General features: G+C 43.6%; 1 long non-coding RNA gene across 1 annotated transcript in view; it reads right to left on the bottom strand.

The window, feature by feature from the left end:
• The window catches only part of LOC309849862, a 92,437-nt gene that overhangs the window by 2,101 nt on the left and 65,227 nt on the right, over positions 1–25,109 (bottom strand). The window lies entirely within an intron of this gene.

Raw genomic sequence — 25,109 nt, 5'->3', positions numbered from 1 at the left:
TAAGACTGATGATTCACAGACCTGTACCCCTGTTAATAAAAAAAAAGTAAATAACATATAAAATATATAAATAAATATGTAAATAAATATATATTATTTACATGTAAATAATATATAAAATATATATATAAATATATAAATAAAATTTAAGTTAAATTAAAATTTTTTTTAAAACTACATAACATGGGGGCACCTGGGTGGCTCAGTGGGTTAAAGCCTCTGCTTTCAGCTCAGGTCATGATCCCAGGGTCCTGGGATCAAGCCCCACATCAGGCTCTCTGCTTGGCAGGGAGCCTGCTTCCTCCTCTCTCTCTGCCTGCCTCTCTGCCTGCTTGTGGTCTCTATCTGTCAAATAAATAAATAAAATCTTTAAAAAAAAAAAAAACTACGTAACATGGCATGCCAAATAACTGAAAACAAAGAGTTGTTTCATGGTAAGACCTTGCTAGTTCTCACTTTTCTTGAGTGTAGTTAAAAGTTTGATTCCTTTGTTTCGAGAGCAGGATTGATTTGCTAAATTGGAATAAATATAAATTGAAAAAATAACATATAATAAGTTATCAATATAACTGTTATACAATTATAATTTACTTTGGTGTTGACTTCCTCTTGATGTAATATTAAAAGACTTAAAATTATGCATGCTATTCTGTGTGCTTTTTGTATCAGTTAATAAGCTTATCCTGCCAGTTTTATATACAATGATAAGGTATATTAAACTGACTTATTTCTTATTGACTTTATATTTAATAAACAAAATGCATATTATTTTATGTTAGTTATTATTTTAATCACTAACACTTACATATTTGTAGTTATTATTTATGATTTTATTATTTATATTTTTCTATAAAAATGGCACTTTGCATATGGAAATCAACAGATAATCTTTTACAAAAAGGGCTATACTAAGGATCTTACATTTGTAAAGTCGCACGTGAAGCATTTTATAGCAATGACAAGGGAAGTGAGAATATAAAGAACATGCAGTTAGGAGCGATCTCTAAACACCACTTTATGAGTGGATAGGAAATGGTGCCAAAAATACTGTGGAAAGTCAGTTATCGCATCACTTTTAAATAGATCGGTTTAAAAGCATTTACTTTTCAAAAAACAGAGAATATAGGGCAGCAGAAATCAAATGAAGTTTTTATTGTAATCAAAATATAATTAACCCAGAATTCCTAAAGATTAAAACTTATCTAAAAACAAGCTCTCCCACTGTGCTCCTCCCCACTCCAGGAGTCTCAAAGAGGGTCTGAAATTGTTCTGGGACCTCCTACAGCACCACCTCTCACCATTCTCGGGGGAGAAGGTGCAGGGACTACTTTAGGAACTCTATCAGTCAGATGTTCAAATAGGTATACTCACTCTTTACAAACACGGTTTGAAGGAAACCCATTTCCAGATACTCAACTTCCATATCTACTCTTCCTAAAAGCAATCTGTCTACATAGGTGTCCTCAATGAGATCTTTGTAGGCCTTTTTTCTCACTTCCCCTTGTCCATAGCCTGTCCCCCACTTGGTAAAAGAAAGGTACCGCTGTCCCCTGTCCCTGTTGGTGCTATGCTTTGTTCTCAGGTATAATAATCTCTGGAGTGTCAAACAAAGAAACAATTTTAAATATTTGTGTCAACTCATTTGGTCAAAACACCATAAATCTCCAGTACCTATCACACTAAGAAGTGCAATTTTCATTTTTCCCCAAACAATTTTTAACACTTACTAATTATAAAAGTGATAAGTTTTGCATATTGGTTTTGATTATTTGCATATGAAAAATAACTAGTGATTATACAGAGATAATTTTGGCTTGTAAAACTATAGGGTTACAGAAATTTTATCTTCTCTTTTACTGAGAATTTGCTACTGATTGTAGCAAAAGGAATTTAAATTTAGACATGAAAGTTTTGACTATGGAGATTATGAAAAAAAAAAAGGAATAGAAATTTTTTAAAATTTTTGTTGCATAGGCATATGAAAGGATAGTCAAGGGATGCCTGAGTGGCTCAGTTGGTTCAGCATCTGCCTTCAGCTCAGGTCATGATCCCAGGATCTTGGGATCGAGTCCCTGCATCAGGCTCCCTGTTCAGTGGGGAGCCTGCTTCTCCCTCTCCTTCTGTCCCAGTCCTGACTGGTGCCCACTCTCTCTCGCTCTCTCAACAAATAAATAAACAAAATCTTTTTAAAAAGAAAGGGTAATCAATAAAAGATACTTAGATATAAAAATGCTACATTGGTATAAAATTCTGAGGGGGAAGTAACATGAAAATATAAGTTTAAGGAGAAAAGAGAATGATAAAAATGTCTAATTATTAAAGAGATATTTGTATTCCTTTAAAAATAGATGATGGTATACACAATATTGCTATAGATAATATTTAAAAAGTAGAGTAACAGTTTTACCTTAAAATTCAATTTAAATGTACAAGAAACTATATATTTTAAAACTGTATAAATGTATGATTCAACATTTTAGTTTTAAACTTTAAAATGTGCAAAGGAGAACCACAGTTGAAATTATCTTCAGAATGTCCTGATGAGGAGAACATGCTCCGCCTAGTGAAAGTCACATTCCTAACCGGAAGAAGTCAGACAGGGAAGGCTAAGCACTAAGTGACATTTTTTGGTTATTATAGGAAATATGTCCTGTGCTTTCTCCTCCCACCTGGAGGCTCTCAATAAGAGAGAAAGAGAGAAATCAATCAATCAGTCAATCAAGGTAGACTATTTCTCTTCTGGTCTAAGTGGAGGTGGCTTTATGCAATGGCTAGAAAATACAAACGGATCCCACAAGCCGGCTACTCTACGCGAAGACCTCCCAGTATCTCCAAGTGACCGGATTAACCTTGTGTTTCCGGCGTGCTCAACCAAATGCCAGCAGCCAACAAAATACTACACCTAGAAGCAGGGTACAAGCACCTTATCTGAAAGAAATCAGGTTAAAATATGCGTCACAGAGAGACTTGAAAGAGAAAGAAAAGTGTGCAGAAAGTATTTGAAAGGGAACTCATGGAAGCAAGAGACCAAGACATGACTATGACCATACAAAGGATTGGGAGCTGATGAGATGTGTATGTTGCACAGAGATGTGTGTGTGTGTGTGTGTGTGTGTGTGCGCGCGCGCGTGCGTGCGCGTGCGCGCACATCTCTGTTGGGGGTACTTTTTTTCCTGCACTGCTACCTGTTTGCTATGGACTGAATGGTGGTGTCCCTAGAATTCACATGTTGAAGCCCTAATCTCCAGTGTGTTGTTACTTGGAGGTGGGGTCTTTGGAAAGATACTAGGTCAGGGGGATCAGGGGGGTGGAGCGTTCACCATGGGATTAGTGTCCTCAGAAGAAGAGAGACAAGAGAGGTGATATCTCTCTCTCTCTCTCTCTCTCTCTCTCTCTCTCTCTCTTTCTCCCCCTTTCCTCCCCCTGTGAAAATACAGTAAGGAGACAACCAACCACTCACAAGCCCGCAAGGAGCTCTCACCTGAACCCAACCATGCCGGCACCCTGATCCTAGACGTCCAGCCTCCAGATCTGGAAGAAATGAATGTTTGTCCTTTTTCTTTTCTTTTTTTTTAAAAGATTTTATTTTTATTTATTTGACACACAGAAATCCCATGTAGGCAGAGAGGCAGGCAGAGAGAGAGAGGGAAGCAGGCTCCCTGCTGAGCAGAGAGCCCGATGTGGGACTCGATCCAGGACCTCGAGATCATGACCTGAGCCGAAGGCAGAGGCTTTAACCCACTGAGCCACCCAGGCACCCCTGAATGTTTGTTCTTTAAGCCACCCGCCTGTGGTGTTTTGTTACAGCAGCCTCGATCGACTACAACTTTCTGCAACAAAGCATTCCCCAAGTCTCAGGACCCCAGTCTGCCTGAGTTGTTCCTGCCACACACTTTACTCTTTCAGTAACATAAAACCAGGAACAATTTCTCTTGGAGTGTGTTTCTGAGCCCAAACCATTGCTAAGAACACCTAATTCCTAAGAAGGGAACAGGGAGCAGTGAAGATGAAAGAAAAATATATAAAAAGAAAGGGATGTGAAGAAAAAAATGATGAAACCTTGGGAAAGTGGGAAAAATCAAAATCAAAACCATGAGAGTGTATTAACCAGTTTCAATGGAAAATTTCTATCCTTAGTTGGATAGATACAAAGCAAATTAATTTTACCCTTCTTGTCATTATTTCAACACCACCATTCAATACCCCCCTAAAAAATCACAACGAAAATGCCACTCATTGAGTTTTTTGAATAAACCACTGGCACAGAGTTACGGATAATATTTGATTATGTTAGCTAATCGGAAAGGTTACCAACTAAATTTCAGTGGAGAATGAGTTTTGAGCACACTTAGCTCTTCCTAGTGCTCTTATAAAAAGCAAAACCCTATTTTTAGATTTCACCCCAGAGGAAGATTTACAGAGAATTTAATGACACTTGTGCTTCTAAGTGGCTTTTTTTTCTTAAGATTTTATTTATTTATTTGACACAGAGAGAGAGAGATCACAAGTAGGTAGCGAGGCAGGCAGAGAGAGAAGAGGAAGCAGGCTCCCCGCTGAGCAGAGAGCCCGATACGGGGCTCGATCCCAGAACCCTGGGATCATGAACTGAGTCGAAGGCAGAGGCTTAACCCACTGAGCCACCCAGGCACCCCTTCTAATTGGCTCTTAAACTACATGGACCCTATCAAAGGCCCTTAGAAGCCACACAGGTTTTTGTAAATTTTCAAAAAGATATTTCAGCCTCAATCAAAGAGACAACTGTTTCTTTACGTTCTCGCTTTCCTGTCCATACATTCCATAATCACAAATGCTAGTTATGCTGGTGTAGAAGTGCCATCCGGACCAACTCCCGTGGCCACCTGTGCTTTCTGCCTACTGTCATGACCCAAAGGTTCTGGGCCAGGGGACATATTGGATGGGGAACATGTCCTGAGGTGACAGTGCAGGGAGTACATGGGAAGTGGCAGAGAAGGAAGTGAAAAACCTATGAAGTCAGAAGCCAAACCTGAAGAACAGTTTTCTAGTCATGAGTGGAGTAAATTTTCAGTTTCACATCAGTGATTTGTTCTTCATAGATGCCTCCTCAACACACACCTTCTTCCCTGACAGGAATATAATGCAGCCAGTACAGTTACGACACATTGTACACTATCCTTTCTACTTTGGTGGGAATGGTGAAAAAGAGAATACTGGAATTATCACAATTCCTATGTACATAGAGGGTACACTGGAAGCCATGGTAAAAATACTGAGTGTGGACTGGGTATTTACCCTAAAGATACAAATGCAGTGATCCAAAGGAGCACGTGCACCCGAATGTCTATAGCAACAATGTCCACAATGGTCAAACTATGGAAAGAACCTAGATGTCCATCAGCAGATAAATGGATAAAGACGATGTGTTTCATATATGCAATGGAATACTACGCAGCCATCAAAAGAAATGAAATCTTGCCATTTGCGATGAAGTGGACGGAACTAGAGGGTATTACGCTGAGCGAAATAAGTCAATCAGAGAAAGACAATTATCTCATGATCTCCCTGATATGAGGAAGCTGAGATGCAGGGTGGGAGAGCCGTGGGGGGTAGGGAAGGGAAAAATGAAACAAGATGGAATCGGGAGGGAGACAAACCGTAAGAGACTCTTAATCTCAAGAAACAAACTGAGGGTTGCCAGTGGGGCCGAAGGGGAGTTGGGAGAGGGGGGTGGAGTTATGAACATTGGGGAGGGTATGTGCTATGGTGAGTGCTGTGAAGTGTGTAAGCCTGATGATTCACAGACCTGTACCGCTGGGGCTAATAATACATTATATGTTAATTTTTAAAAATTAAATAAAATAAATACTAAGAGTGTCTGCATATGAAGCCACAGTTGTATTCATCTAACCCAGAAGTCCTAAAAAACAAATTTCAATCAAGTGTGCTAAAAGGCAGACCGGGATATCTTTCTGTTCTCTCTGTAGAAAATATGACAAAATTGTTTTAATGTGAAAAGGCAATCAAAACCTATGCAGTCAAAAATATAGGAAGAGAACATAGTGATATGTTGACTGATAAAAATTATTGTTATTTTTCTGGATTTTGTGACATGGCATCGGTCAAATCTTTTAGTTATTTTTGGGAGTCTCTTTTCTCTTTCTAAATTCTTCAGTTTCTGCTTGTGTCCCTAAACTGTAGACTCTTCATGCTTCACTAAACCCTGTTTGCTCTGTTCCTGAATCCATACCTCATCAATAGACATAAGTGGTTCTGCCACCCCCTGTCTGCGTTCCAAGTGACATCGTGCGTCTCGCCTCCTACGTATGGGGAGCAACTGATCCAAGAATAGGGAAGAGTTATTACATACATTTCTTTTTCTTCAACAGAGTTAAACAAGGGCTCACTCTCTGGATTTCCAGATGCACTTAAAATGAAATAATAATGTTGGGCCAGTCTTGCCCTGCTTTAAATTAATCACTCCAGGAAGAGACATTAAAGCTTTCAGACCACCAGTGTGCGTAAATGCTTTAGTGCCCAGACCATACACCCTCTCTTGGTTATTCAGGACACAAGGAAAGGTAAGCTCAGTAAATGAGGCTGTTTTATGATCCATTTAAATAATCTGAAAAGGAAATTAATACTTTTATTACTTTTTATAAGTGAAAAACTTCCTTAAAAATCTGTAAGAGTTCTTTATGTTACAGTGGTTAGGACTGCCCAAACCAGAACATGGATCCAGAGAAATAATGGAAGCTTAGGGAAAGCATGCATGGGCACACAAATCATAATGGAATAAACAAGAGAGGCGAGAAAGTAATTTGGTGCTAAAAAAAAAGAAAGAAAGAAAAAAAAAAAGAAATCATGTCTAACAGAGCCAAGAAAATTCACTTGATTAGAAACCAGATTATAACTAAAATATATATATTTCTTAGTCTTTCTGAATAATAATGTATTTTTTCTAGCACTATTGCATTTTGGAAGGGGAGTCCAAAGAAAATGTAGGAATAGTTTGGGGTTCTTGGCCCACATTAGTACCTTTAATACTTCTTAGTGAGAAATATCCTACTAGTCACTTTGCAAACACTCATCTCAAACGTAAGTGCTCACAGCAATCCAGTAGAGAAAAATGTCCTAATTGGAAAGAAAAGAAAACTAAGGTTACTTTTCTGATGTCACCTTTTACCCGTTTCTGCCTCAATCAGTTCCAGCCATGCTGGCTTTTTCTCTGTTTTGAAAAACATCTCGAACAGTCCAGTCTCCAACTCTTTGAATCAAGTGTCCCCTCTGCCTGGGACACTCTTCAGCTGGCTTCCACATGGCTCCTCTTCTACTGTACTGAATATCTGTTTCGATGTCACCTTCTCTGAGAGCCCCTACTCCATTATTCTTTGTCTCCTCACCCTGTTTTATTTTTCTTCTGAGCATGTCACAGATTTACCCTTCCCATTAAACTATCCTCAAGAGCTTATAAACATTTGGAGATTCCTAATTATTACATAGCTGAAGAGGAACACAGAAATTACCTTTGCTGTACAACCATCACAAAAATGCTGGCTTCCAATCTGACACCTTGCGCTATCTTACCTTAAAGATTTTCAAGCAAAGCTCACAACTCAATTTTAACAGGTAGTATCTTGTCAAATTCTTCTGTTAGCTGGACATTATCTCAATAACTTATTTCCTTTTACAGCAGCATTTAGACTAGTCAGATACACAGTGGGTACCAGTTGACATACTCAAGCCAAGAAAACTCTAGGAATGTTAAGTAAGGGACCATTTACATGGCATATTAATTTCCTAGCACTGCTGTACAACAGAATAAGTGGCCTAGACAGAAGAAATTAATTGCTTCACAGTTTGGGAGGCTGGAAGTCTAAGATCAAGATGTCAGCAGGGTTGCTCCTTTTGAGGCCTGTGAAGGAGAATCTGTTCCTCCCTTCTTTCCTAGCTTCTGATGGTTTCTGGCAATCTTTGACATTCCTTGATACCTCACCCCTGATCTCCACCTTCATTTTAAATGGCATTCTCCTTGTGCATATGTCTCTATGTCCAAGTTCCTCCTTTTTTTTTTTTTTTTCTAAAAATACAGTTATATTGGATTAGGGCCCACCCTAAGAACTATTATGGTAACTTAATCATCTATGAAGATCATGTTTTCAAATAAGACCATGGTTATAGGCACTGAAAATTAAGACTGCATTGTCTTTTAGGAGGATGTGATTCAACCCATAACACATAGTATAGATGAGGTGTAGAAGACTTGCAACATGCAATGTGGTAAGGAACAGGACCATTTCTACCACTAGGCCTGAAAATGTAAAGGAAGGACACAGATACTCGAACAGGAAGGAGAAAGTTGTGCATGGAAGATGTCTCAAGAAGAGCACTGACCTTTGATTTAGCAATAGAGCCAGGACCAAAGACCTGGGAGAGAAGGACCCTCTTTTCAGTCTCCTACGAGGGTTTCTATTGGTCCAAACTAGCCAAGAATCAGAAAGCTAGGAATCCTTTTGCAATCATCCACACAAATCAATGTTTTAAAAACACTTCTAACTTTTAGTATGATCTTTTGTTTTTTAATTTTTGTCTTTTTCAATTTTAAGAGAAGTTTACTTGGAGGATTACTTTACATTAGCTTGGAAGATTCCTTTCCTAGTTTTCCTTTATTAGTGGAGAGAAAATGCAGGGCTAAGAAAAATAACTGAGTGAATGAAGACGTTTCTTTCCCCCACTTGCACGGGCTGCCTCAGAGTCTTGCCCAGAATCTTGGCTCCAGCATTTACTAAATGGCTGGACGTGGCTTGCCTGCCGAGCGTGTCTGCTGTTGTGTAAAATGAGGGGGCTGGAGGCAGAGTCCAGGAAGTTAATGATGTTGTATGTGATGTGACTTCTCCCATAACTTCTCAGCTCTTCAGTAAAAGCACTAGAATATGACATATTTGGGGAAAGCAGGTTTTGCATTCAGATGACACAGGATGACTACAAAGCAAGGCAGAGAAAACTAAGAAGAAGGAAGCCATTAGGAACTCACAGAAACTGCGGAGATGATTCTGAACCTGCCTAGGCATCAGATGGAAATCTTAAACTGAGTTGACCTAAGTCTGCAAGGCACAGTAGGACCTCTGCTGACAGATCCTTGGCAAAATTCTCCAAGGATTTTTATGCTTTAAAATTTTCATTCCTTTTTTTTTTTTTTTATAATCCCTCTCGTTAAGAACTCCAAGTCTAAATTTAAATTCTTATATCTGTAATTTCAGCTGAGCCTAGGGGTTGTAGGAATAGTCATAATAGCTTGTCAGGTATGAACAATGGAGTCAGACTGTCTGCGTTTGAGTCCCAGCTACCCTACTTATAAGCTCAGGTGAATTACTCACACCCTTGAAACTACAGTCTTTTCATCCATCGAATGGGATTGATGTCTATATCCACCATAAGGCACTTGTGACTATCAAATACATTAATGTGTACAAAAAAACGAAGCACCTAGTACAAAGCAAGTCCTTGATAATATTTGTTATTAATATCATCACCATATGTTGGGTGTTGTGCTGTTTAAATAAATCAACATATTTCATGCTCACAATAACCCTCAGAATTAGCTATTTTAATCTTCAGTTTACATACAAGGAAATTAAAAGTCAGATAACTTAAGAAACAAAAAATAGCTATTTGTATCCATGTCCTTCTGTATTTACTGTGGGGTCAATGTGATCACGGAGAAATAAATGTTTGAATGAATAAATTTCCTCCTCTGAACTTTCATGGACCCAGAGAAGGGAAAGAAATAATTTGTCTCTTAATTCTGCCATTTTTTTACTGCCTACTAACACTTTCAAACTAAGGATTTGAGTGCCAATTTCATTAATGCTCTATTTTCTTTTTCTTTCAGAGAAGCAATAAAAATATTTATAGGAAAGAGATGTAAACCATATTGCTTCCCAAACTCCAACACCTTGACTTTTTTTTTTCTTGCTTCTTATACAAGGCACCTTTAGAACATAATCTATGCCAATTGAAACTAGCTATCAAAATAAATAAAAAATACAATTTTGCAATTTCCGAACCATTCTATAAAAACTCTAATAAATAACATCCGCTTTTCCTTCTCTTGCTAATAGAAAATTATTCTCCCAAAAAGTAATCTAATCTTCTCGGTACAATTTTTCCTACAGAAATCCATAATCTTTCTGGCTCATAATTTCCTTACTCCTTTCCGATGTTTCTTCTCAGGATGCATCTTGTGATTCTTTAAAACTGACATTGGATGATCTAACTGGTCCTGACTACAAGCACTTTCTCTGTTTTAGAGCTGAGTCTATACCTGAAGTTAGTATTAAGTCCCACTGAACAGAGCTAGTCCTTCTTGTAGATGCAGAATTACTCTGCTGAGACAGTCATCGGGACGTAATGACCATCAAATGTTTATACTTTCCATTTCTCACCTATTGCTGCTTCAATCTTCTGCTAGTTTTGCAAGTTATTCTTTACTCTTTAGTCGTTCCAATTCTTCCCTTCATTTGATAAGAAGCAAGTGTGTGGAAGCAAGTCCCCCCATCCTCGAAGTACACGCCGCCAGCTCCTAGACCATTCTGTCCCTTTTCACTAACTAGTCTGCCCTGTGTTAGTAAGAGTAACATGTACAAGGGCACCCAGGTAACTCAGTTGGTTAAGCATCAGCCTTTGGCTCAGGTCATAATCCCGGAGTCCGAGATCAAACCCTGTAAGGAACTCCCTGCTCAGTGGGGAGTCTGCTTCTCCCTTTGCCCCTCTCCCTGTGCATGGTCTCTCTCTCTCTTTCTTTTTCCTATAAATAAATAAAATCCTAAAAAAAAAAAAAAAAAAGAATAACACGGACCGTATAGACTGGAAGCCGTGGGAACTAAAAGATCAAAGATACATGTATCTGTTACTGAGTAGCATTTCTTCACCTATATTCAGCCGTAATAGTGCTGTGTCCTCTTTTGCAGACATCATAGGAAAGCGAAGAGCTTTAACTTCTTTACGTGAAAGTGACCGACCATCCATATCCCTCAGGGTCAGCCTCTGTCCCTCCCTGCGACACTCCACACTGTGGTGCCTCGCTCCTCAGCAGCTGTCCCCTCCGCCTTCAGTCTGCCGCCCGCGTGCTGCTTCCTGCGTGTCTTTCGGACGTCTCCTCCTCGTCCACGTGCCTCATCACGCGTGCTAACTTTTAGACCTTTGTTCCCACTCAACAAACGGGCACAGGGAGAGGATACAGAGATGAGTGGACTCTGTTCCCAGTGCCTCTGAGTTCCCCAAAGTACAGAATTGTCTTTCTCTCACTCCTGAAGTCTTTGGGGGCCGGGAAAAAGCTCTTGTGTGTCTGTGGTTATAATATCTCATAGCATCTCTGCTACAACATCTCTGGCCCCTGTCAGGTTGCTTTCACAGAATCAGAGAGTTTCAGAGCCAACGTTTGTTTCACAGATAAGCCATCTAAACCTGGAGAGAGGAAGTCACTTGCCCTTGGCCACGAGGTTTGTAAGTGGCAAAGCAGGACCAAAACCAGACCTCGGGGCTCCCACTGCTCCTGCTGTCAAGCCTTGTGGCAGCCCTTTGTGGGCTGAATTTTCCGTGTTAATCCATAAGTAACTTCATACTCAGTGACATAAGAGTTTGGGATTTCCCTCCCATTCCACAGAGCGGATAGCATGGCCTGCGGATTTGAACAGGAACAAAAATTCACACCTCTCTTGACAGAGCAAACAAATGCTTCAGGCTCCATGTCAGTTTGTGGAAGATCCGCTCTGAAAGCCAGTGACCTCTGGCCTCTAGGCTGCAGAAGTCATTCTAAGTCCATTAAAATTCATGCTTGGAGCCTGATGGATCATAAGGGAGCTGCTGTAACAGAAATCATTCCTAAGGTCACACGGTGCGTTTACCCCCTTGCTCCTCACCACAGTGACGACGGCTCAGATCAACAAACGTGGATTTAATGAATCCTCAGATAGAAAAGTCTATCTGGAAAAAGGGTGGATGGTGTCCCCCAGGGCTGTCGGATGCAGGACATAGTATGAAAGAGCAAACATTGACAGAAACCTGATAATATTTACTTTTCTAGTGGTAAAGATGACATGCAGATATTCTGTGACCAAGTAAGGAAATGGGAGAGATTTAAAAAAAAAAAAAAAAAAAACCAAGGGAGGGGAAGGAAGTCGGGGAGGGGGCCGGGGAGGGCAAGAGAGGGTTGGGGAGCAGAGGGAAGCGGGGGGCGGGGAAGGGAAGGTGCTGGAGGGGAGGGAAGAAAGGAGGGAGAGAGAGAGAGAGAAAACAGGAAGGAAGGAGGAAGGCAGGAAGGAAGGAAAAAATGGCAGGAAGGAAAACTGTTTCTCCAAACTGACGCCCGTCAGATAAAAGAGATTAGAGCCATAAATTCCTCCCAGCGTTTCTAATGGGATTTTAATACAGCATTTGGCCATCATCTTTTTTTCATTCCTTTAATGACATACATGCCTGAAGTGTAGCCACGGAGCCTCTGAACTCTGTATATTTCTGTAATACACAAAGAAAACAGCCGTCACATCCATTTTAAGGAACTTTTAAATACATTACAGTGAGGTCCGTAGGCCCCGGATCCGAAGGGAACCGCACAAAGCCTGTCTGTACATCATCTGTGACGGGCCTGAATTCCAGCCAAGGCAGGGCTTTTTTTTTTTTTTTTTTCAATAATAAAATAAAATACTGTTTTTTTAAAAGGAACATTATATTTTTAAACTGGAAATCATTGTATTTTGTATCTTATGTGGCATCTGAAAGTGATTTAGTTGAACAATGTGGTTTCTGATTGGTATTTGAATTGGTTCCAGAACATTTTTCATAATAACCATCTTAAAGATCCCAATTATCTGATCCTCTTCCCCCCCTCACATGGTTCTGTAGGAGGTTTCCAGAGAAAGAGAGAAACCTGCAGGGGCAGACAAGCCAGCTCACGTCCAGCTAAGCCGTGTTTGCCGGCTGGGCTCAAAGGAAAGGGCTTGCTAGTTATTCTGAGCTGTCCAGGACACATTTATGACTTCATAAAGGAGGACTTGGCCTTAGCAGAATAATTACTTACTCAAACAAGCCCATAAAACCAAAGGGTCGCCCCAACTAAAAGGCAAGCAGGGAACTTTTTTCCTTTTAGTGTTAACATGTAAATCTAGTAAACTGTATTTAGATTTCTATAAAATCAGCTCTGGATGCACAAATGAATGCTTGATTTACCAGGTGGGTGCTGAATCAATTCCCCAGGGTTACAGAGCAGCTCAGGGAAAGCAGTCCTGTTAAATATGAAAGAGCTCTCTTTCACAAATAGACCCAGCCTCATTTGCAACGTGCAGAAATTGTATGGAAGGTGAGAGAGCGGGTCTGGGGGGTCAGCGGGGTCTGATGCGTCTCCAGCACTATCGCACGGTGGTCCATATTCTTTGGGTTTCATATGTAAAATAGCACTCGTGTAATACCTATTTGACATTGGGTCAAATAGGTATTACATGATAGGGTTGTTGAACGAAATGAATAGAATTCTACCTGTGAGCAGATCGAGTAATACCTGGTGGCACACACAGTAACAGTAGTTCTTACTGCTGGAAGAAAGAAGCTGATCTACAGATCTACAGAAAGCGTTCCCGGAATGATTAATGATGTCTGCAAAGCACCTTGGGAGAAGGGAACATGGCAAAAACGAACCGAGGATCTCTTCGGCCGAAGTGGAGAGGTACCTGGGCAGCACCGGGGGGAGACGGGGTGAGAAATGTACCATACTAGTTACGGTAGGCCAGTCCACAGCAACATGGACCCAACCCCATCACGCTTGAGATGATAAAGGTTTACATGTCTTGTATAACACCCCAAGACAATTCTGGGCTACAGGTGGTGAAGGGGAATCCCAGAGAATCCACTCAGATTCATACTAGCTCCTCTCCATTATCTTTGACATGTGGCTTTCAAAATCAACATAAGTGGCACCGTCCCCATCAGCTGGGAGGGGCGTGACGGTGCCTCTCGGAGATTCTCATGGCCCCGGGCCTGAAAGTAGCACAGTACCACCTTTGCTCACATTCCATTAGCTCAACTCAGCGACCTGGTCCCCCCTGGGGGGTAAGATCTGGGATCTGTAAACCTGTCTATGTCCAAGAGGAGCAGGAAGGAGTATTATTAACAGCTCGTCTGCCATAGGAAGTAGAGCCAGATGATACAGAATTTTAGTTTTATCTCAGGACCAGCGAAAATCTATTGAGGGGATTTAAGCAAAAAGGAGTGAGATGATCTGATATGCATTTTGAAAAGATCACTCTGGCAGCAAACTGGAGAACCAAGGAGAAGGGACCAGAGTGGTGGTAGGGAGATCACGTACTTGAGGACCTTTTAGCACTCTAGGCTGGATGTCACGGGAGCTTGGAATAGGGTGGTTGGTGAGGCTAGAAACAGGGAGCAGCAGACGGATATATCATTACCAGGAGACAAAGCAGTGGCCAGAGAACAATGGGCAAATATCTAATAAGCCCATTTTCTTTGTTAAAATGTTTTCTACTTCCTGTTACCCCCCAGCTCTCCTTTTGTACCGCTAGGCTCTTCCCATCAGCATCGGCAACAATGAAGATGTAAGAATCATCATAAGGGGGCGCCTCCATGGCTCAGTGGGTTAAGCCTCTGCCTTGGGCTCAGGTCATGATCCTAGGGTCCTGGGATGGAGCCCCGCATCTGGCTCTCTGCTCAGCGGGGAGCCTGCTTCCCTCTGCCTCTGCTGGCTGCCTCTCTGCCTACTTGTGATCTCTGTCAAATAAGTAAGAATCATCATATCCTCGAATTTGGGAAAAGTTATCAAAGGGCCTTTAAAGCAGCTCTGGACAGAGTCCCTAGGATATCAATGAGTTCAGGATAGCCTGGCCTTTTTTTTAATACCAGGCATGTAAAATGAAGTTTAAAAAAATTATTTTAAGATTTTATTTGTTTGAGAGAGAGAGAGAGAGCAAACACAAGTTGGGGGCAGAAGGGAGAGGAGAAGCAGACGCCCCACTGAGCAGGGAGCCTGTCTGGGGCTCGATCCCAGGACCCTGCTCGACCCCAGGCAGATGCTTAACCGACGGAGCCACCCAGGTGCCCCTAAAAATATTTTTAAAAACAGAACACTAGAATGAGCACAAGACAGGAATCAGAAAACACAGGGCTCTTGGGCCGCTGTTTGTTTTCTGATACATAAAATGAGGATAATGATACCTATACATCCTACCTCTTATGCTCTGGGTGCTGTGAGAACAAAATGCCGCAGAAATCACTTACACGGAGGTGCACGGTGGTTCATATTAATAGGCTCTGTGGTGTTTGAAGTTCTGTAATTGCTTGTTCAGACCATTTAAGTATTTGCACATAAAATAAAGAATTCCATGTTCAAAAGCCTGTTCATTCTTTCCTTGCTTTACTGCTACCTAGTATCACCGTGAGTTAGTTACTTGCTAGCACAGACGGCTAAGCAAACAGTGGGCACATAAGCATTCAGTGTGCGCTGTTTAACTGAAGAGTTGAGAGTTCATGGTGGAGTTTACTAGTGTGGGAGAGGGAGCTGTTCAACCTCAGCTTCCTCACAGCCACTAACTTCGGTTTCTCCCCTAGTCATCTCGTGGAAAACAGAAGTAGGAAGAGGGGCGGCTTGGTGGGCCCGATTCCCGATTCCAGCTCAGCTTGTGATCTCAGGGTGGAGCGATGGAGCCCCGCGTTGGGCTCCTCGTTGGGTGTGGAGGCTGCTTAGAAGTGTCTCTCTCCCTCTTCCACCCACCCCTCTGTCTCTATAAACGGGGGGAAAAATCATAGGAGGCAACTCTTACTAAATACCAAGCACTGTTCTAAGTAACGTGTGCAGACGCTCCCACTGCGCACACGTGTATATCAGTGTGACTAAGCCGCTCACCACAACCCCACCCAGAGGACACACTTACCACAACGCCCAGTTTACGGGTGAGGAAACCGAGGCCCTGACTGGCTAAGAAACTTGCCCAGAGTGCAAAGCTAGTGAAGACCTGAGTCCGAATTCAAATTTTGGCACCCAAACTGCAGGGTATGTGCTCCTTAGTCCCCTAGAGCCGCATCTGTCTAATGTTCTAAATGCTGAATAAAGTACGGTATTCTGCCCCTATTAAGATTATCCTCCTTCTCGGGGCACCCCGGTGGCTCAGTCAGTTAAATGTCTGCCTTCGACTCAGGTCACGATCCCAGGGTTCTGGGATAGAGCCCCAGACAGGCTCCGTGTCCAGCGGGAAGTCTGCTTCTCCTTCTCCCTCTGCCCCTCCCCCCTACCTCCCACTCCCCGCTCACGCTCTCTCTTATGAATAAATAAATCTTTAAAAAACATATATTATCCTCATTCCACTTACTGCATTATTTTCTCTAGAAGAATTTTCACGGACAGTCATCTGACTAAATTACTCCAAGAATTACCACTTGGCCCCATAGCTATTTAAGCGAGGCTAGTAAGATAATCCCAGATGGGTGGGGGGAAAGGAAAATTCCACAAGGAACTGCAGCCAGATAAGTCTTGCCCGGCAAAGAGCAGGTTGCTGTCACAAAGTCGCTGTGTCGGCGTGACAAATCCCAGGACCCACCAATGTGCAGGGACAAGGATGTAAGGATTCGGACCTTCCTTTTCTGGTGTCACCGTCTTGTTGGATGGTTAAAGAGAAGGCATTACTTGAACTGAATCTTGGAAGTTGAACAGGTGCTCATTGACTTGACAAAGGGGGAGTGATATCAACTCGGGCAAGGACAGACCCAGCAGAGAAGGGAGAGGGCACGGGCCAGCGAGACGGGAGCGGAACGGCCAAGTACGAGAAAAGGTGCCAGGAACCAGGTCATGTGGGGCTTCGTGGAATGTCGTAACCTTATTCTGTGTGGCTCCAGGGAGCCACTGAAGGGTGTTGAGAAGATCGGTGATAAGTTTCAAATATCAGAGAAAGTATGAGGGTTAAGGGAAAGATTATGGTTTCAGGACTTGCTGAGTTTGAGAAAATCAAACTGAGGGAAATCCGGTGGAAGTGTTCTGTGGACAAAAGGACATGAAGTCTACAGTCTAGAAGTGCGCTACGGGCAAGAAACAGATTTGGGAGTCGACCCCAGTTAACTGGCAATTGAAGCCATGACCGTAAAATGAGATTTTTCCAGGCAAAAATACACAAAAAGACAGAGGAGAGAGATTGGGACTCTGAGGTCCACACTGGAGGGTGGTGGACAGATGAAGCATGAGCTTGGGGAGAGGCAACAAGTTCGGGGAATTACATGAGCAGGGCATACGCCAAGGGAGGAGGGAGTATTATTGAAAAGGGTGTGGGCAAAAATGTCAGATGTCTCAGAGCGGTCAAATGAGGTAAGGACCGAAAAACCCTTCCTGTTCCAGGGCAGTGACGGGCCAGCTCCTAACAGCGGGGGGAAAAGTGACCTCGGGGTTCGGAAGTGAAATATGAAACCAGGTGGAGAGGTTTCTGAGGAAGGGGAGGCCGAGGCAGCAACTTGGCAGCCATTCCACGTTCTGCTTTTCAGGGGCCGGTTTCCTCAAGAAGCTGGCAAGAGGCACACGGCGCCACGGCCCTTGGCCCTTGTCTCTCTGACGGCCTCCCTCTGCAGACACCTCCCCAGCTGGGAGTTTCACGTGGGATTCCACCAATCCATTTTTAAGGTGATTTTCTAAATCCCTAAACCTCGGGCCCTCCTTTGAGGTCCTGTTACCTAATATCTACTGAGCTCACGTGATTGCCTCAGAACCCAGGGTCTTCGGTGTGTCTGGGGCCCGCTGACTGAACTGAGTCTTCCTGTCCTGTCATTATAAATCCCAGGTAATTTCACAGGCTGCAAGGAATTCTCACTGATTAGTTTTACTTTCCTCTAGGGTTTATTAGTAAGTTTAGTTCAGAATCATGCAACCTCAGGGGTATGACTTAAGACAAAAATATTCAAAGGAGCCCAGCTCTGTAGAGACAGCCCAGCTCGCCTTTCTCCGCATTTAAAATTTCATGGTCTGTTTTCTCCACCCCACCCCTCCCTTGTATCATCTTGGACATGTCCGTTAATTTTGCAGGATCTCCTTGGCCTCAACTGTCTAAAAGGGGACTGGACAAGATGCTGAAGAAAACCGTATTACTCCACACCAGGGGTCAGCAAGCTTTTGCTATAAAAAGCCAGATAATAAACACATTTGACCTTGCAGCCAAGTGGGCTCTGTTGCCACCACGCGGCTCTGCTGTCACAACCCTGAAGCAGCCGCGGAGAATGACAAACAAATGAACATGGCTGTGTTCCGATAAAACATCATTTACAAAAACAAGCAGTGGGCCAGATTTGGGCTTTGGGCTGCAGCTTGCCAGCTCCTGTTCAAAGCTTTAAAATTAGGTCCTTCAGTGTGTTAAGCTGAGCTCTTGGACTCACCTGTTAAAATATTCCCATCCCAGAAAAGGCAAATTACTCAGCTACTGCCAGCTCTTATGTGGGGGGAATCACAAAATTCAACTCATGCACGGCAAATGAGAAAAAGCAGAGAAATAGAAGGTTTAGTATTTCATTGGTAAACAATCCGGTCTTCCTCAAAAGGGAGGTGAGAAAAATATACTAACAATCCAGCCAAACCAAAAATTCAGTTTGATCCAATAATTTAAACAGTCTATTTGAGAAGTATTTAACATCTTTTTTGTTAAAAATTCCCCATCTCTGTGAAAGCCTTTCCTCCACCTGCATGAAGACAGCAAGGAATGAGGAGGTCAAAGGGGAGGAAGGTGACTTGTGGGTCCCCAAAGGCCGCAGGGAAGAGTAGGGTCTCCAGGAACAATGCCCCTTCCTTCCTGCTTTGGGAGACCATCTTTATCTACAAGGCGTTCATGCCCTGCAGGCATTCAGAGGCCACGATCTGTGGTCAGTATAACTTGCCTTCTAGCTGGTCTTGGCAGGGCTCCATCGTGACCCTTGGCTGATTCTGCCTCACCTCTGCTCCCGCTGGTGTTAGAGACCCCTCTGAGGTCTGCCAGGTTGTCACTCATTAGGCCCTGGCTTGACAACAAACCAGAGTTTGCAGCTCTCACCATGGAGCCACTGCAACCCCTCCCCCAACACGGTGACATCCCCTCTGCCAAGTTCCATAGCCACAGTCTCGGCTCTTTCTCAAGGCTGTCTGTGCAGCCATGCCTCAGAAAAAGGTCTACCTTGGACCCTTTCTCTGCCTGAGTTTGCTGCATGACCAGGTTGATGGGAATGTGACCCAGTTTGGTTTAAGGCAGCCACTAAGCTGGCCTCTGCCGCAATCCCAACCTGCTTTGAGTTCGCTTCAACTTACCTAAGGGTAGAGGAAGCAAGACATAACAGACCACTTCACTACCTCACTCTCTACTACTCCACTCTACTCCTCACAATCTCTGCTCATCCACTTTACCGACCCCCCTCCCCCGGCTGCCATGGGGCTGACTCCACCTCAGGGCAGAAGATTGATTGCTGCCGGAGACGTCTCAGAGCACAAGCTCTTCAGGCTGCTCATAGGCTAAAGGCTGCTCATAGGCTAAAGGCGGCAATGAAGGGAGCATTTAGGGAACACGTTCCTATCAATGCCTGCTTGGCTCTCCAGACCACTGTTCAAAATCTAGTTTGTCTCATAGAAACGGTTTCCTATCTTTCTTCCTTGAATTCCTTACACAACAAATCATAATCTTTCCCCAGGTTCATGGATGGATGAATGTATTTGGAGCACTCGGATGAAGGTCTTGGGTTCTAAGAGGTCAATTAAGCAAATGCATATTTCCAAGGTAGCCTGTCATTGCAATCATTGTCTTAATTTATTCAATAGTGTTCTGTTTTTTCATGAAGACAGCTGAATAAGGGCGAGTTCCTAAGAGAAATAATCGCAGGGTAGGTTGGTATGAATGTAGGAGAACATGCAGAGGCAGCGAAGAGTATCTTGAGACTGGCGTGCTGGGTGTTCAGGGTTCAGCACGCAGCCATGATGCAGAGGGAAGAGGAAGAAGGTTGTAGAAATGCATTTCATGCATGTGTCCAGGATTAACGTGACCCAATGTGACAAAGGGAGAAAAAGACCTGAAGCATAAATCAGTCTTCAGTCCAGTAAGAAGGCGTGGAGAGAAGACTAAGTCACAAACCCGAGCAATGATCTTGCACTATCTGAGCATTAGAACTTCAAGAGTTAGTTCTGTTGCCAAAATGGTGCCAGGGATATAGAACCCTGTTGAGAAACAGAGCAAATTTATTGAGTTGATTGTCTCTGTGTGGTTCCCTGACTGTGGGACCAGACTCAAGTTTCAGGAGGCTCTAGTGGTGAAGGGTCCAATAGGGTGCCCCGGGGAGAGCTCAAGAGACTAAACATCCATACAAATACTTAGTCACTGAATAGAAAGTTTGTATTTTATTAAAAAACGGATAATTGCTTATGGTCAGAAGCTTATACCTACAGTTTAAATGCCATCTTGCTACCTAAAAAGCCATGAAAAACCTATCGGTAATTTACTTTTGACTTTCAAGTGTATAATATAATTTTAGAATTATATTTTTTCATGATTATGTCACCCCACGGCTGACATAAGCATTTCTTGAGGGTGCACTGACTAGTAAAGAGATGGAAGGGAAGTCAGTAAAACAAGCCAACCTAGCCCGAAAATGCTCTTCCGAGAGTGGAATGTGTGCTTCATTTACTGACTACACAAAAGGTTCACAAAACAATCCCAGGCACTTGTGTATATAGAATAAAGACCGTGCTGATTCCTCTCCTCAAGGAGATTAAGGTCTAATGGGAGAGAAATAAAATACATAAAATCAACATAAATACATACAGATGTGCACAGCAATTACAAGAGTGCAGTGGTCATACGGAATCGAGAATTAGGCTCATTAGTCAGGGAATGATTAGGTAAACCTCAAAATACGTATATGAAGAAAACAGGGATGCAGGATTCAAGGTTGTTATCCGTGTAGTTTCCCCTAAGATTTAGTTTCATGATATTCCTCGAGTTTATACCTGTAGCAATCCCCAGCATCTAGGAAAGACCTAATGTCTAAGAAAGGAAAGACCGAAAGGCAGGAGTGAGTGAGAAAGTATATTCTTGGGCGCCTGGGTGGCTCAGTGGGTTAAGCCGCTGCCTTTGGCTCAGGTCATGATCTCAGGGTCCTGGGATCAAGTCCCGCATTGGGCTCTCTGCTCAGTGGGGAGCCTGCTTCCTCCTCTCTCTGCCTCTCTGCCTACTTGTGATCTCCGTCTGTCAAATAAATAAATAAAATATTTTTAAAAATAAATAAATAAATAAATAAAATAAAAGAAAGTATATTCTTTGTCCAAAGGGGGATCCAAAAAACACATCCCACCAGAGGAGAAAAGAGCCAGAAATTAAAAAAAAAAAAAAATCAATACAGCAGAGTCTAGAAGAAGCTTAGAGGCTCTGGAATCCTACAGGCTGTTGCAGTCATTTGCCAAAAACCCACCCAGCAGTTCTCTGGGAAAAAGAAAAAAAAGCCCATAGGGACTGAAAACATTGACTAATAATTCTTGAATCCATCTCCACAATATTATTCATCTCTGCCAAGGTCAAGTTTGGTCACTGCATGGCTGGAGGTCTGGGCATGCTGTTCCCAGTTTTATTTTTACAGTAGTTATGGAGCCTTTATATTTTCTAGGGCCCTCCTGTCACTTATTACCCACCCGTCCAGACCACCCACCCACACTCCCACACACAATATGTCCAGACACACCCACAAATACCCAGATTCTTTAAACCTTATGGTGATTCAGGCTACAGGAATAGTGTTTGCTCCAAACGACTCTGTTCTACATTCTTGGAGTTTCCCAGAATAAATCTGTTTCCCTCTCTGGGGCGCAGTCTGTGGATCTCTCCACTCCGCAAACATTTACGGAGCACCGGCTGTGTGCAGGGCGCGGACGGACGGGGGAGCTGAAGGAGGCTCCCCGGGAAGCTGGGAAGTGGCGGTGAGCGGGTCCCGCAGAGCAGGTGGCCTGCTTCCTGTCACCGCGTGGGCGCTGGCGGAGGGCAGGCTCTGTCTGCACGCAGACCATTTCTCCCGCCCGAACTTCCACGTCCCCCCTTCCTTTTCCTTCCCCTTTAATTCATTTCTTCATCTTTTGTGTCTCTCCCACTGCGTCCTCCCCTTCCTTCCCCGTTCTCCTTTTTCTGAGAAAAATGGGAGGTCTCTAAAAACACCTCGGAGGTTCTGTCAGAATGGGGAGCTATCACTGTGCTTTTCCCGCCTCCTCAGTGAACAACTCATGGGCCCTGTGGCCAGACAAAACATGAAAGGGGGGGGCAAACAATTGTCCTAACTCAGAAAAGCTGACTTGGAGGAAACCACTTTCCTCCACATCCTAACACTGGGTGCCCGCAGAGCAGGAAGGCCAGAAGGGCCTCCAGCCACCCGGCGCTCAGGGCTGGCTGCCGTGTGGCCCCACAGCCTCCCCAAGTTCCCCTCCCCCACCCCAGGCCCTGAACCCTTAGGATAATTTATGAGGTGTCAGGACATTCTGGCCACAAGGTCAGAAGAGAATGGTTTTTACACTTCAGCTGCCATGAAAGAGAAACAATTTAATTCTGTTTTACTCTGGCACTGTCTGTTTTCACAATGAACAGGGGATTTGGGTCTCCTCAAGATTATTTGTCTAAGCAGAGACCAAGCCTCTGCTGAGTCTGGAGAGGTCTGATTTGACTCTGGCTTCCTTCTCCTTCCTCCCCAGCTACGGAAGGAGGCCCTTGCCTTTCCCATTGCACCAAAATGAGATTGAAATCCATTTCACCGAGGCAGTTGTGCGCCAGTGAACACACCCGACACTGCAGTCATTCCATCCTCCTCTCAGTTTTAACGGGCAAAGAGTGGTTTGAGCACGGAAAGGTATGAGAGAGCCCACTCCTAAATTCAGCAGGCCCCAGGGTCTCTGCCAAGTCGTGGTCTTGAGTCTGAAGCAGTGTTTCCCTTGGCCGGGAAGCACAGCCTCCTGGCTCCCCCCAACGCTATGGAACCAAAGACATTCCGCTGAGTAGCCCGAGGGTCTGCCTGCCAGCAAAACCCAAAGTCTCCTCCGAGAGATCGCAGAGTGGGAGTGCTTCCTCCCTCACTGACAGAGCAGCCAAGAAAACAAACGCAAGGCAATCCGGCTTCTTGAGACCCCACCAGCCCCCTTCTCTGAGCCAGACTGGAAAGGTCAGCTGAGAACCAGAACGGGGCAGACGAATCCCATTACGGCCATTGCCCAGGATGCTGACACGGTGGAGACGGGCGCCTGGGCTCCAGGGCCGAGAAGCAACAGGCGTTTCTGGACCAGTCCACGCGGTCTGCCGTGTGGAACTCATCTCCCAGGGTTTGGCCACATGGCAGGCTCCAGAAAGACAGGAACAGTACCAAGATAAAATGGAATAGATTTCATCAAAGCTTAAATGTAATTAAAAGGAACGAAAGAAATCTCTGCACGCTGAGAGGTAATAGTCTTTCAGAAGCAGTAAGTGAGAAAGGCAAAGGCATAATACAGTGAGCTTAGTTAGCTACCGAGTGCATAAAAAGAGGCTGTTATAAATTCATATATACTTCTGGGAAAACAGAAGAGGCTTGTTTTAGAGTTTGTCCCCAGAAAAGAGAACAAGAAGCTTCAGGGTCAAAATTCAGATGCAGATTTTCTTCTTCTACGTATTCTTTTGTGTTTACAACTTTTTAACCCAGAACTCATATCACCTTTATAGAACAAATTTTTCATTAAAAAAATAATAAAGGAAAACCCCAGAGAATGGCAAAGAGAACAGAGATGGAAGAAGAAAAGCAAATGGTTGAACTTTAAATTGCCGCCTTACATTGGGCCAGCCAATTCCCCCAAAAACCACTCCCCTAAATTAGAGCACCGAATTCTTGGTGGGAAGGGTAAAGGAGCTATTTGGTAAATGACCTCTTCGAGTTCCCTGAATAGTAGTACTTAAATGTGTATGGCAGAGTTCTCTACTTTCATGTGGGCGAGAAGATTAATCCCCAAAAAAGGGCTTCAGTAATGCATGGAGCCTCCTTCAATCTCGCAGCAGTGAGCCTCCATCTCAAGCAGGGTGCTGAGTCAGACTGATCTGCTCTCCCCTCTCCCGTCACAGTTTCCAAAGTCCCTTCTCTATTCTGCTTGTCACAGTAGTAATTATCCTTTGCGTTTCCAGAATGTCATTGATCCAAGGCAGGTGTGCGCCTGCAAAAGAACGTTGGATCCTCGGCCAAACGCCCGTGTGTTACTGTACCAGCCGGCTCTCTGGGCTGCAGTTTTCCTCTCTGTGCAGAGAAGGATCTGAATGAGAGGCTGTGCTATGAAATGCCTTAAATGCGACAGGTCTCTAACTCTTTGAACATACAGTTATCGGGCTGCGGGCAGAGGGAGACCGGGATATATTACAGGCCTGTCACAGGTGTCCATGGTGCCATCTGACCGTCTGATGAACACATACAGGAAAGTACTTTCCAACTTGTTTCTTTGTTAATTGGAGATCAGTGAATTGCCGTCCCAAAAATGCTGTCCACAACCAGACCATGAAAACAAGGTTCTGGAAGTACGTTCTGCCCTGCCATATGACAGACAGAAGAGACTACTATGTTGTGAAGTAAGCCTCCAAAGTACCCTGGTATCACCCCCAGGACCTTGGATGGCTGGCCCACTGCTGACCACATCAATCATCTGATAAGCAGAGCTTCTCACTGAAGGCTACATCCCTGGGTAGACAAGACATGCCCCGCAGATGAAGGCCCCTCTTCCCATTCTCCATTCCGCTGCACGTGGTTTGGGGTATCAGAAAGTACTTTCTCCATGTCAGGACAAGGTACTCTGGTAGTACCTAGTACTAGCAGTCTAGTACCACCGTCATGGTTGCCATGAACCAGAGAGGCCTGGGAGAAGGCGAGACAGAAAGAATGAAAGAATTGCCAGCATGGCCGCCTCCAACCATCCACTCTACCCTAACCTCAGATGGGAAACTTAAAGAACTCAGTTAGTTATCAGCCAACCTGAAATGCGTCTGGTTCGTTCTCTGTAACTTCCTCCTCCTCTAACATGTTCCCATTCAGAATATAACCGCTCCTCATTTCTTTCCCCCAGACATTCCAATTCTTCGGTGCCACGTGTGACGTTTTCT

This window comes from Mustela nivalis (genome assembly GCF_964662115.1).
Source record: "Mustela nivalis genome assembly, chromosome: 16".
Classification (NCBI taxonomy): domain Eukaryota; kingdom Metazoa; phylum Chordata; class Mammalia; order Carnivora; family Mustelidae; genus Mustela; species Mustela nivalis.
The sequence above is the reverse complement of the archived record's forward strand: the minus strand, read 5'-3'. Positions and strand labels throughout refer to the sequence as shown.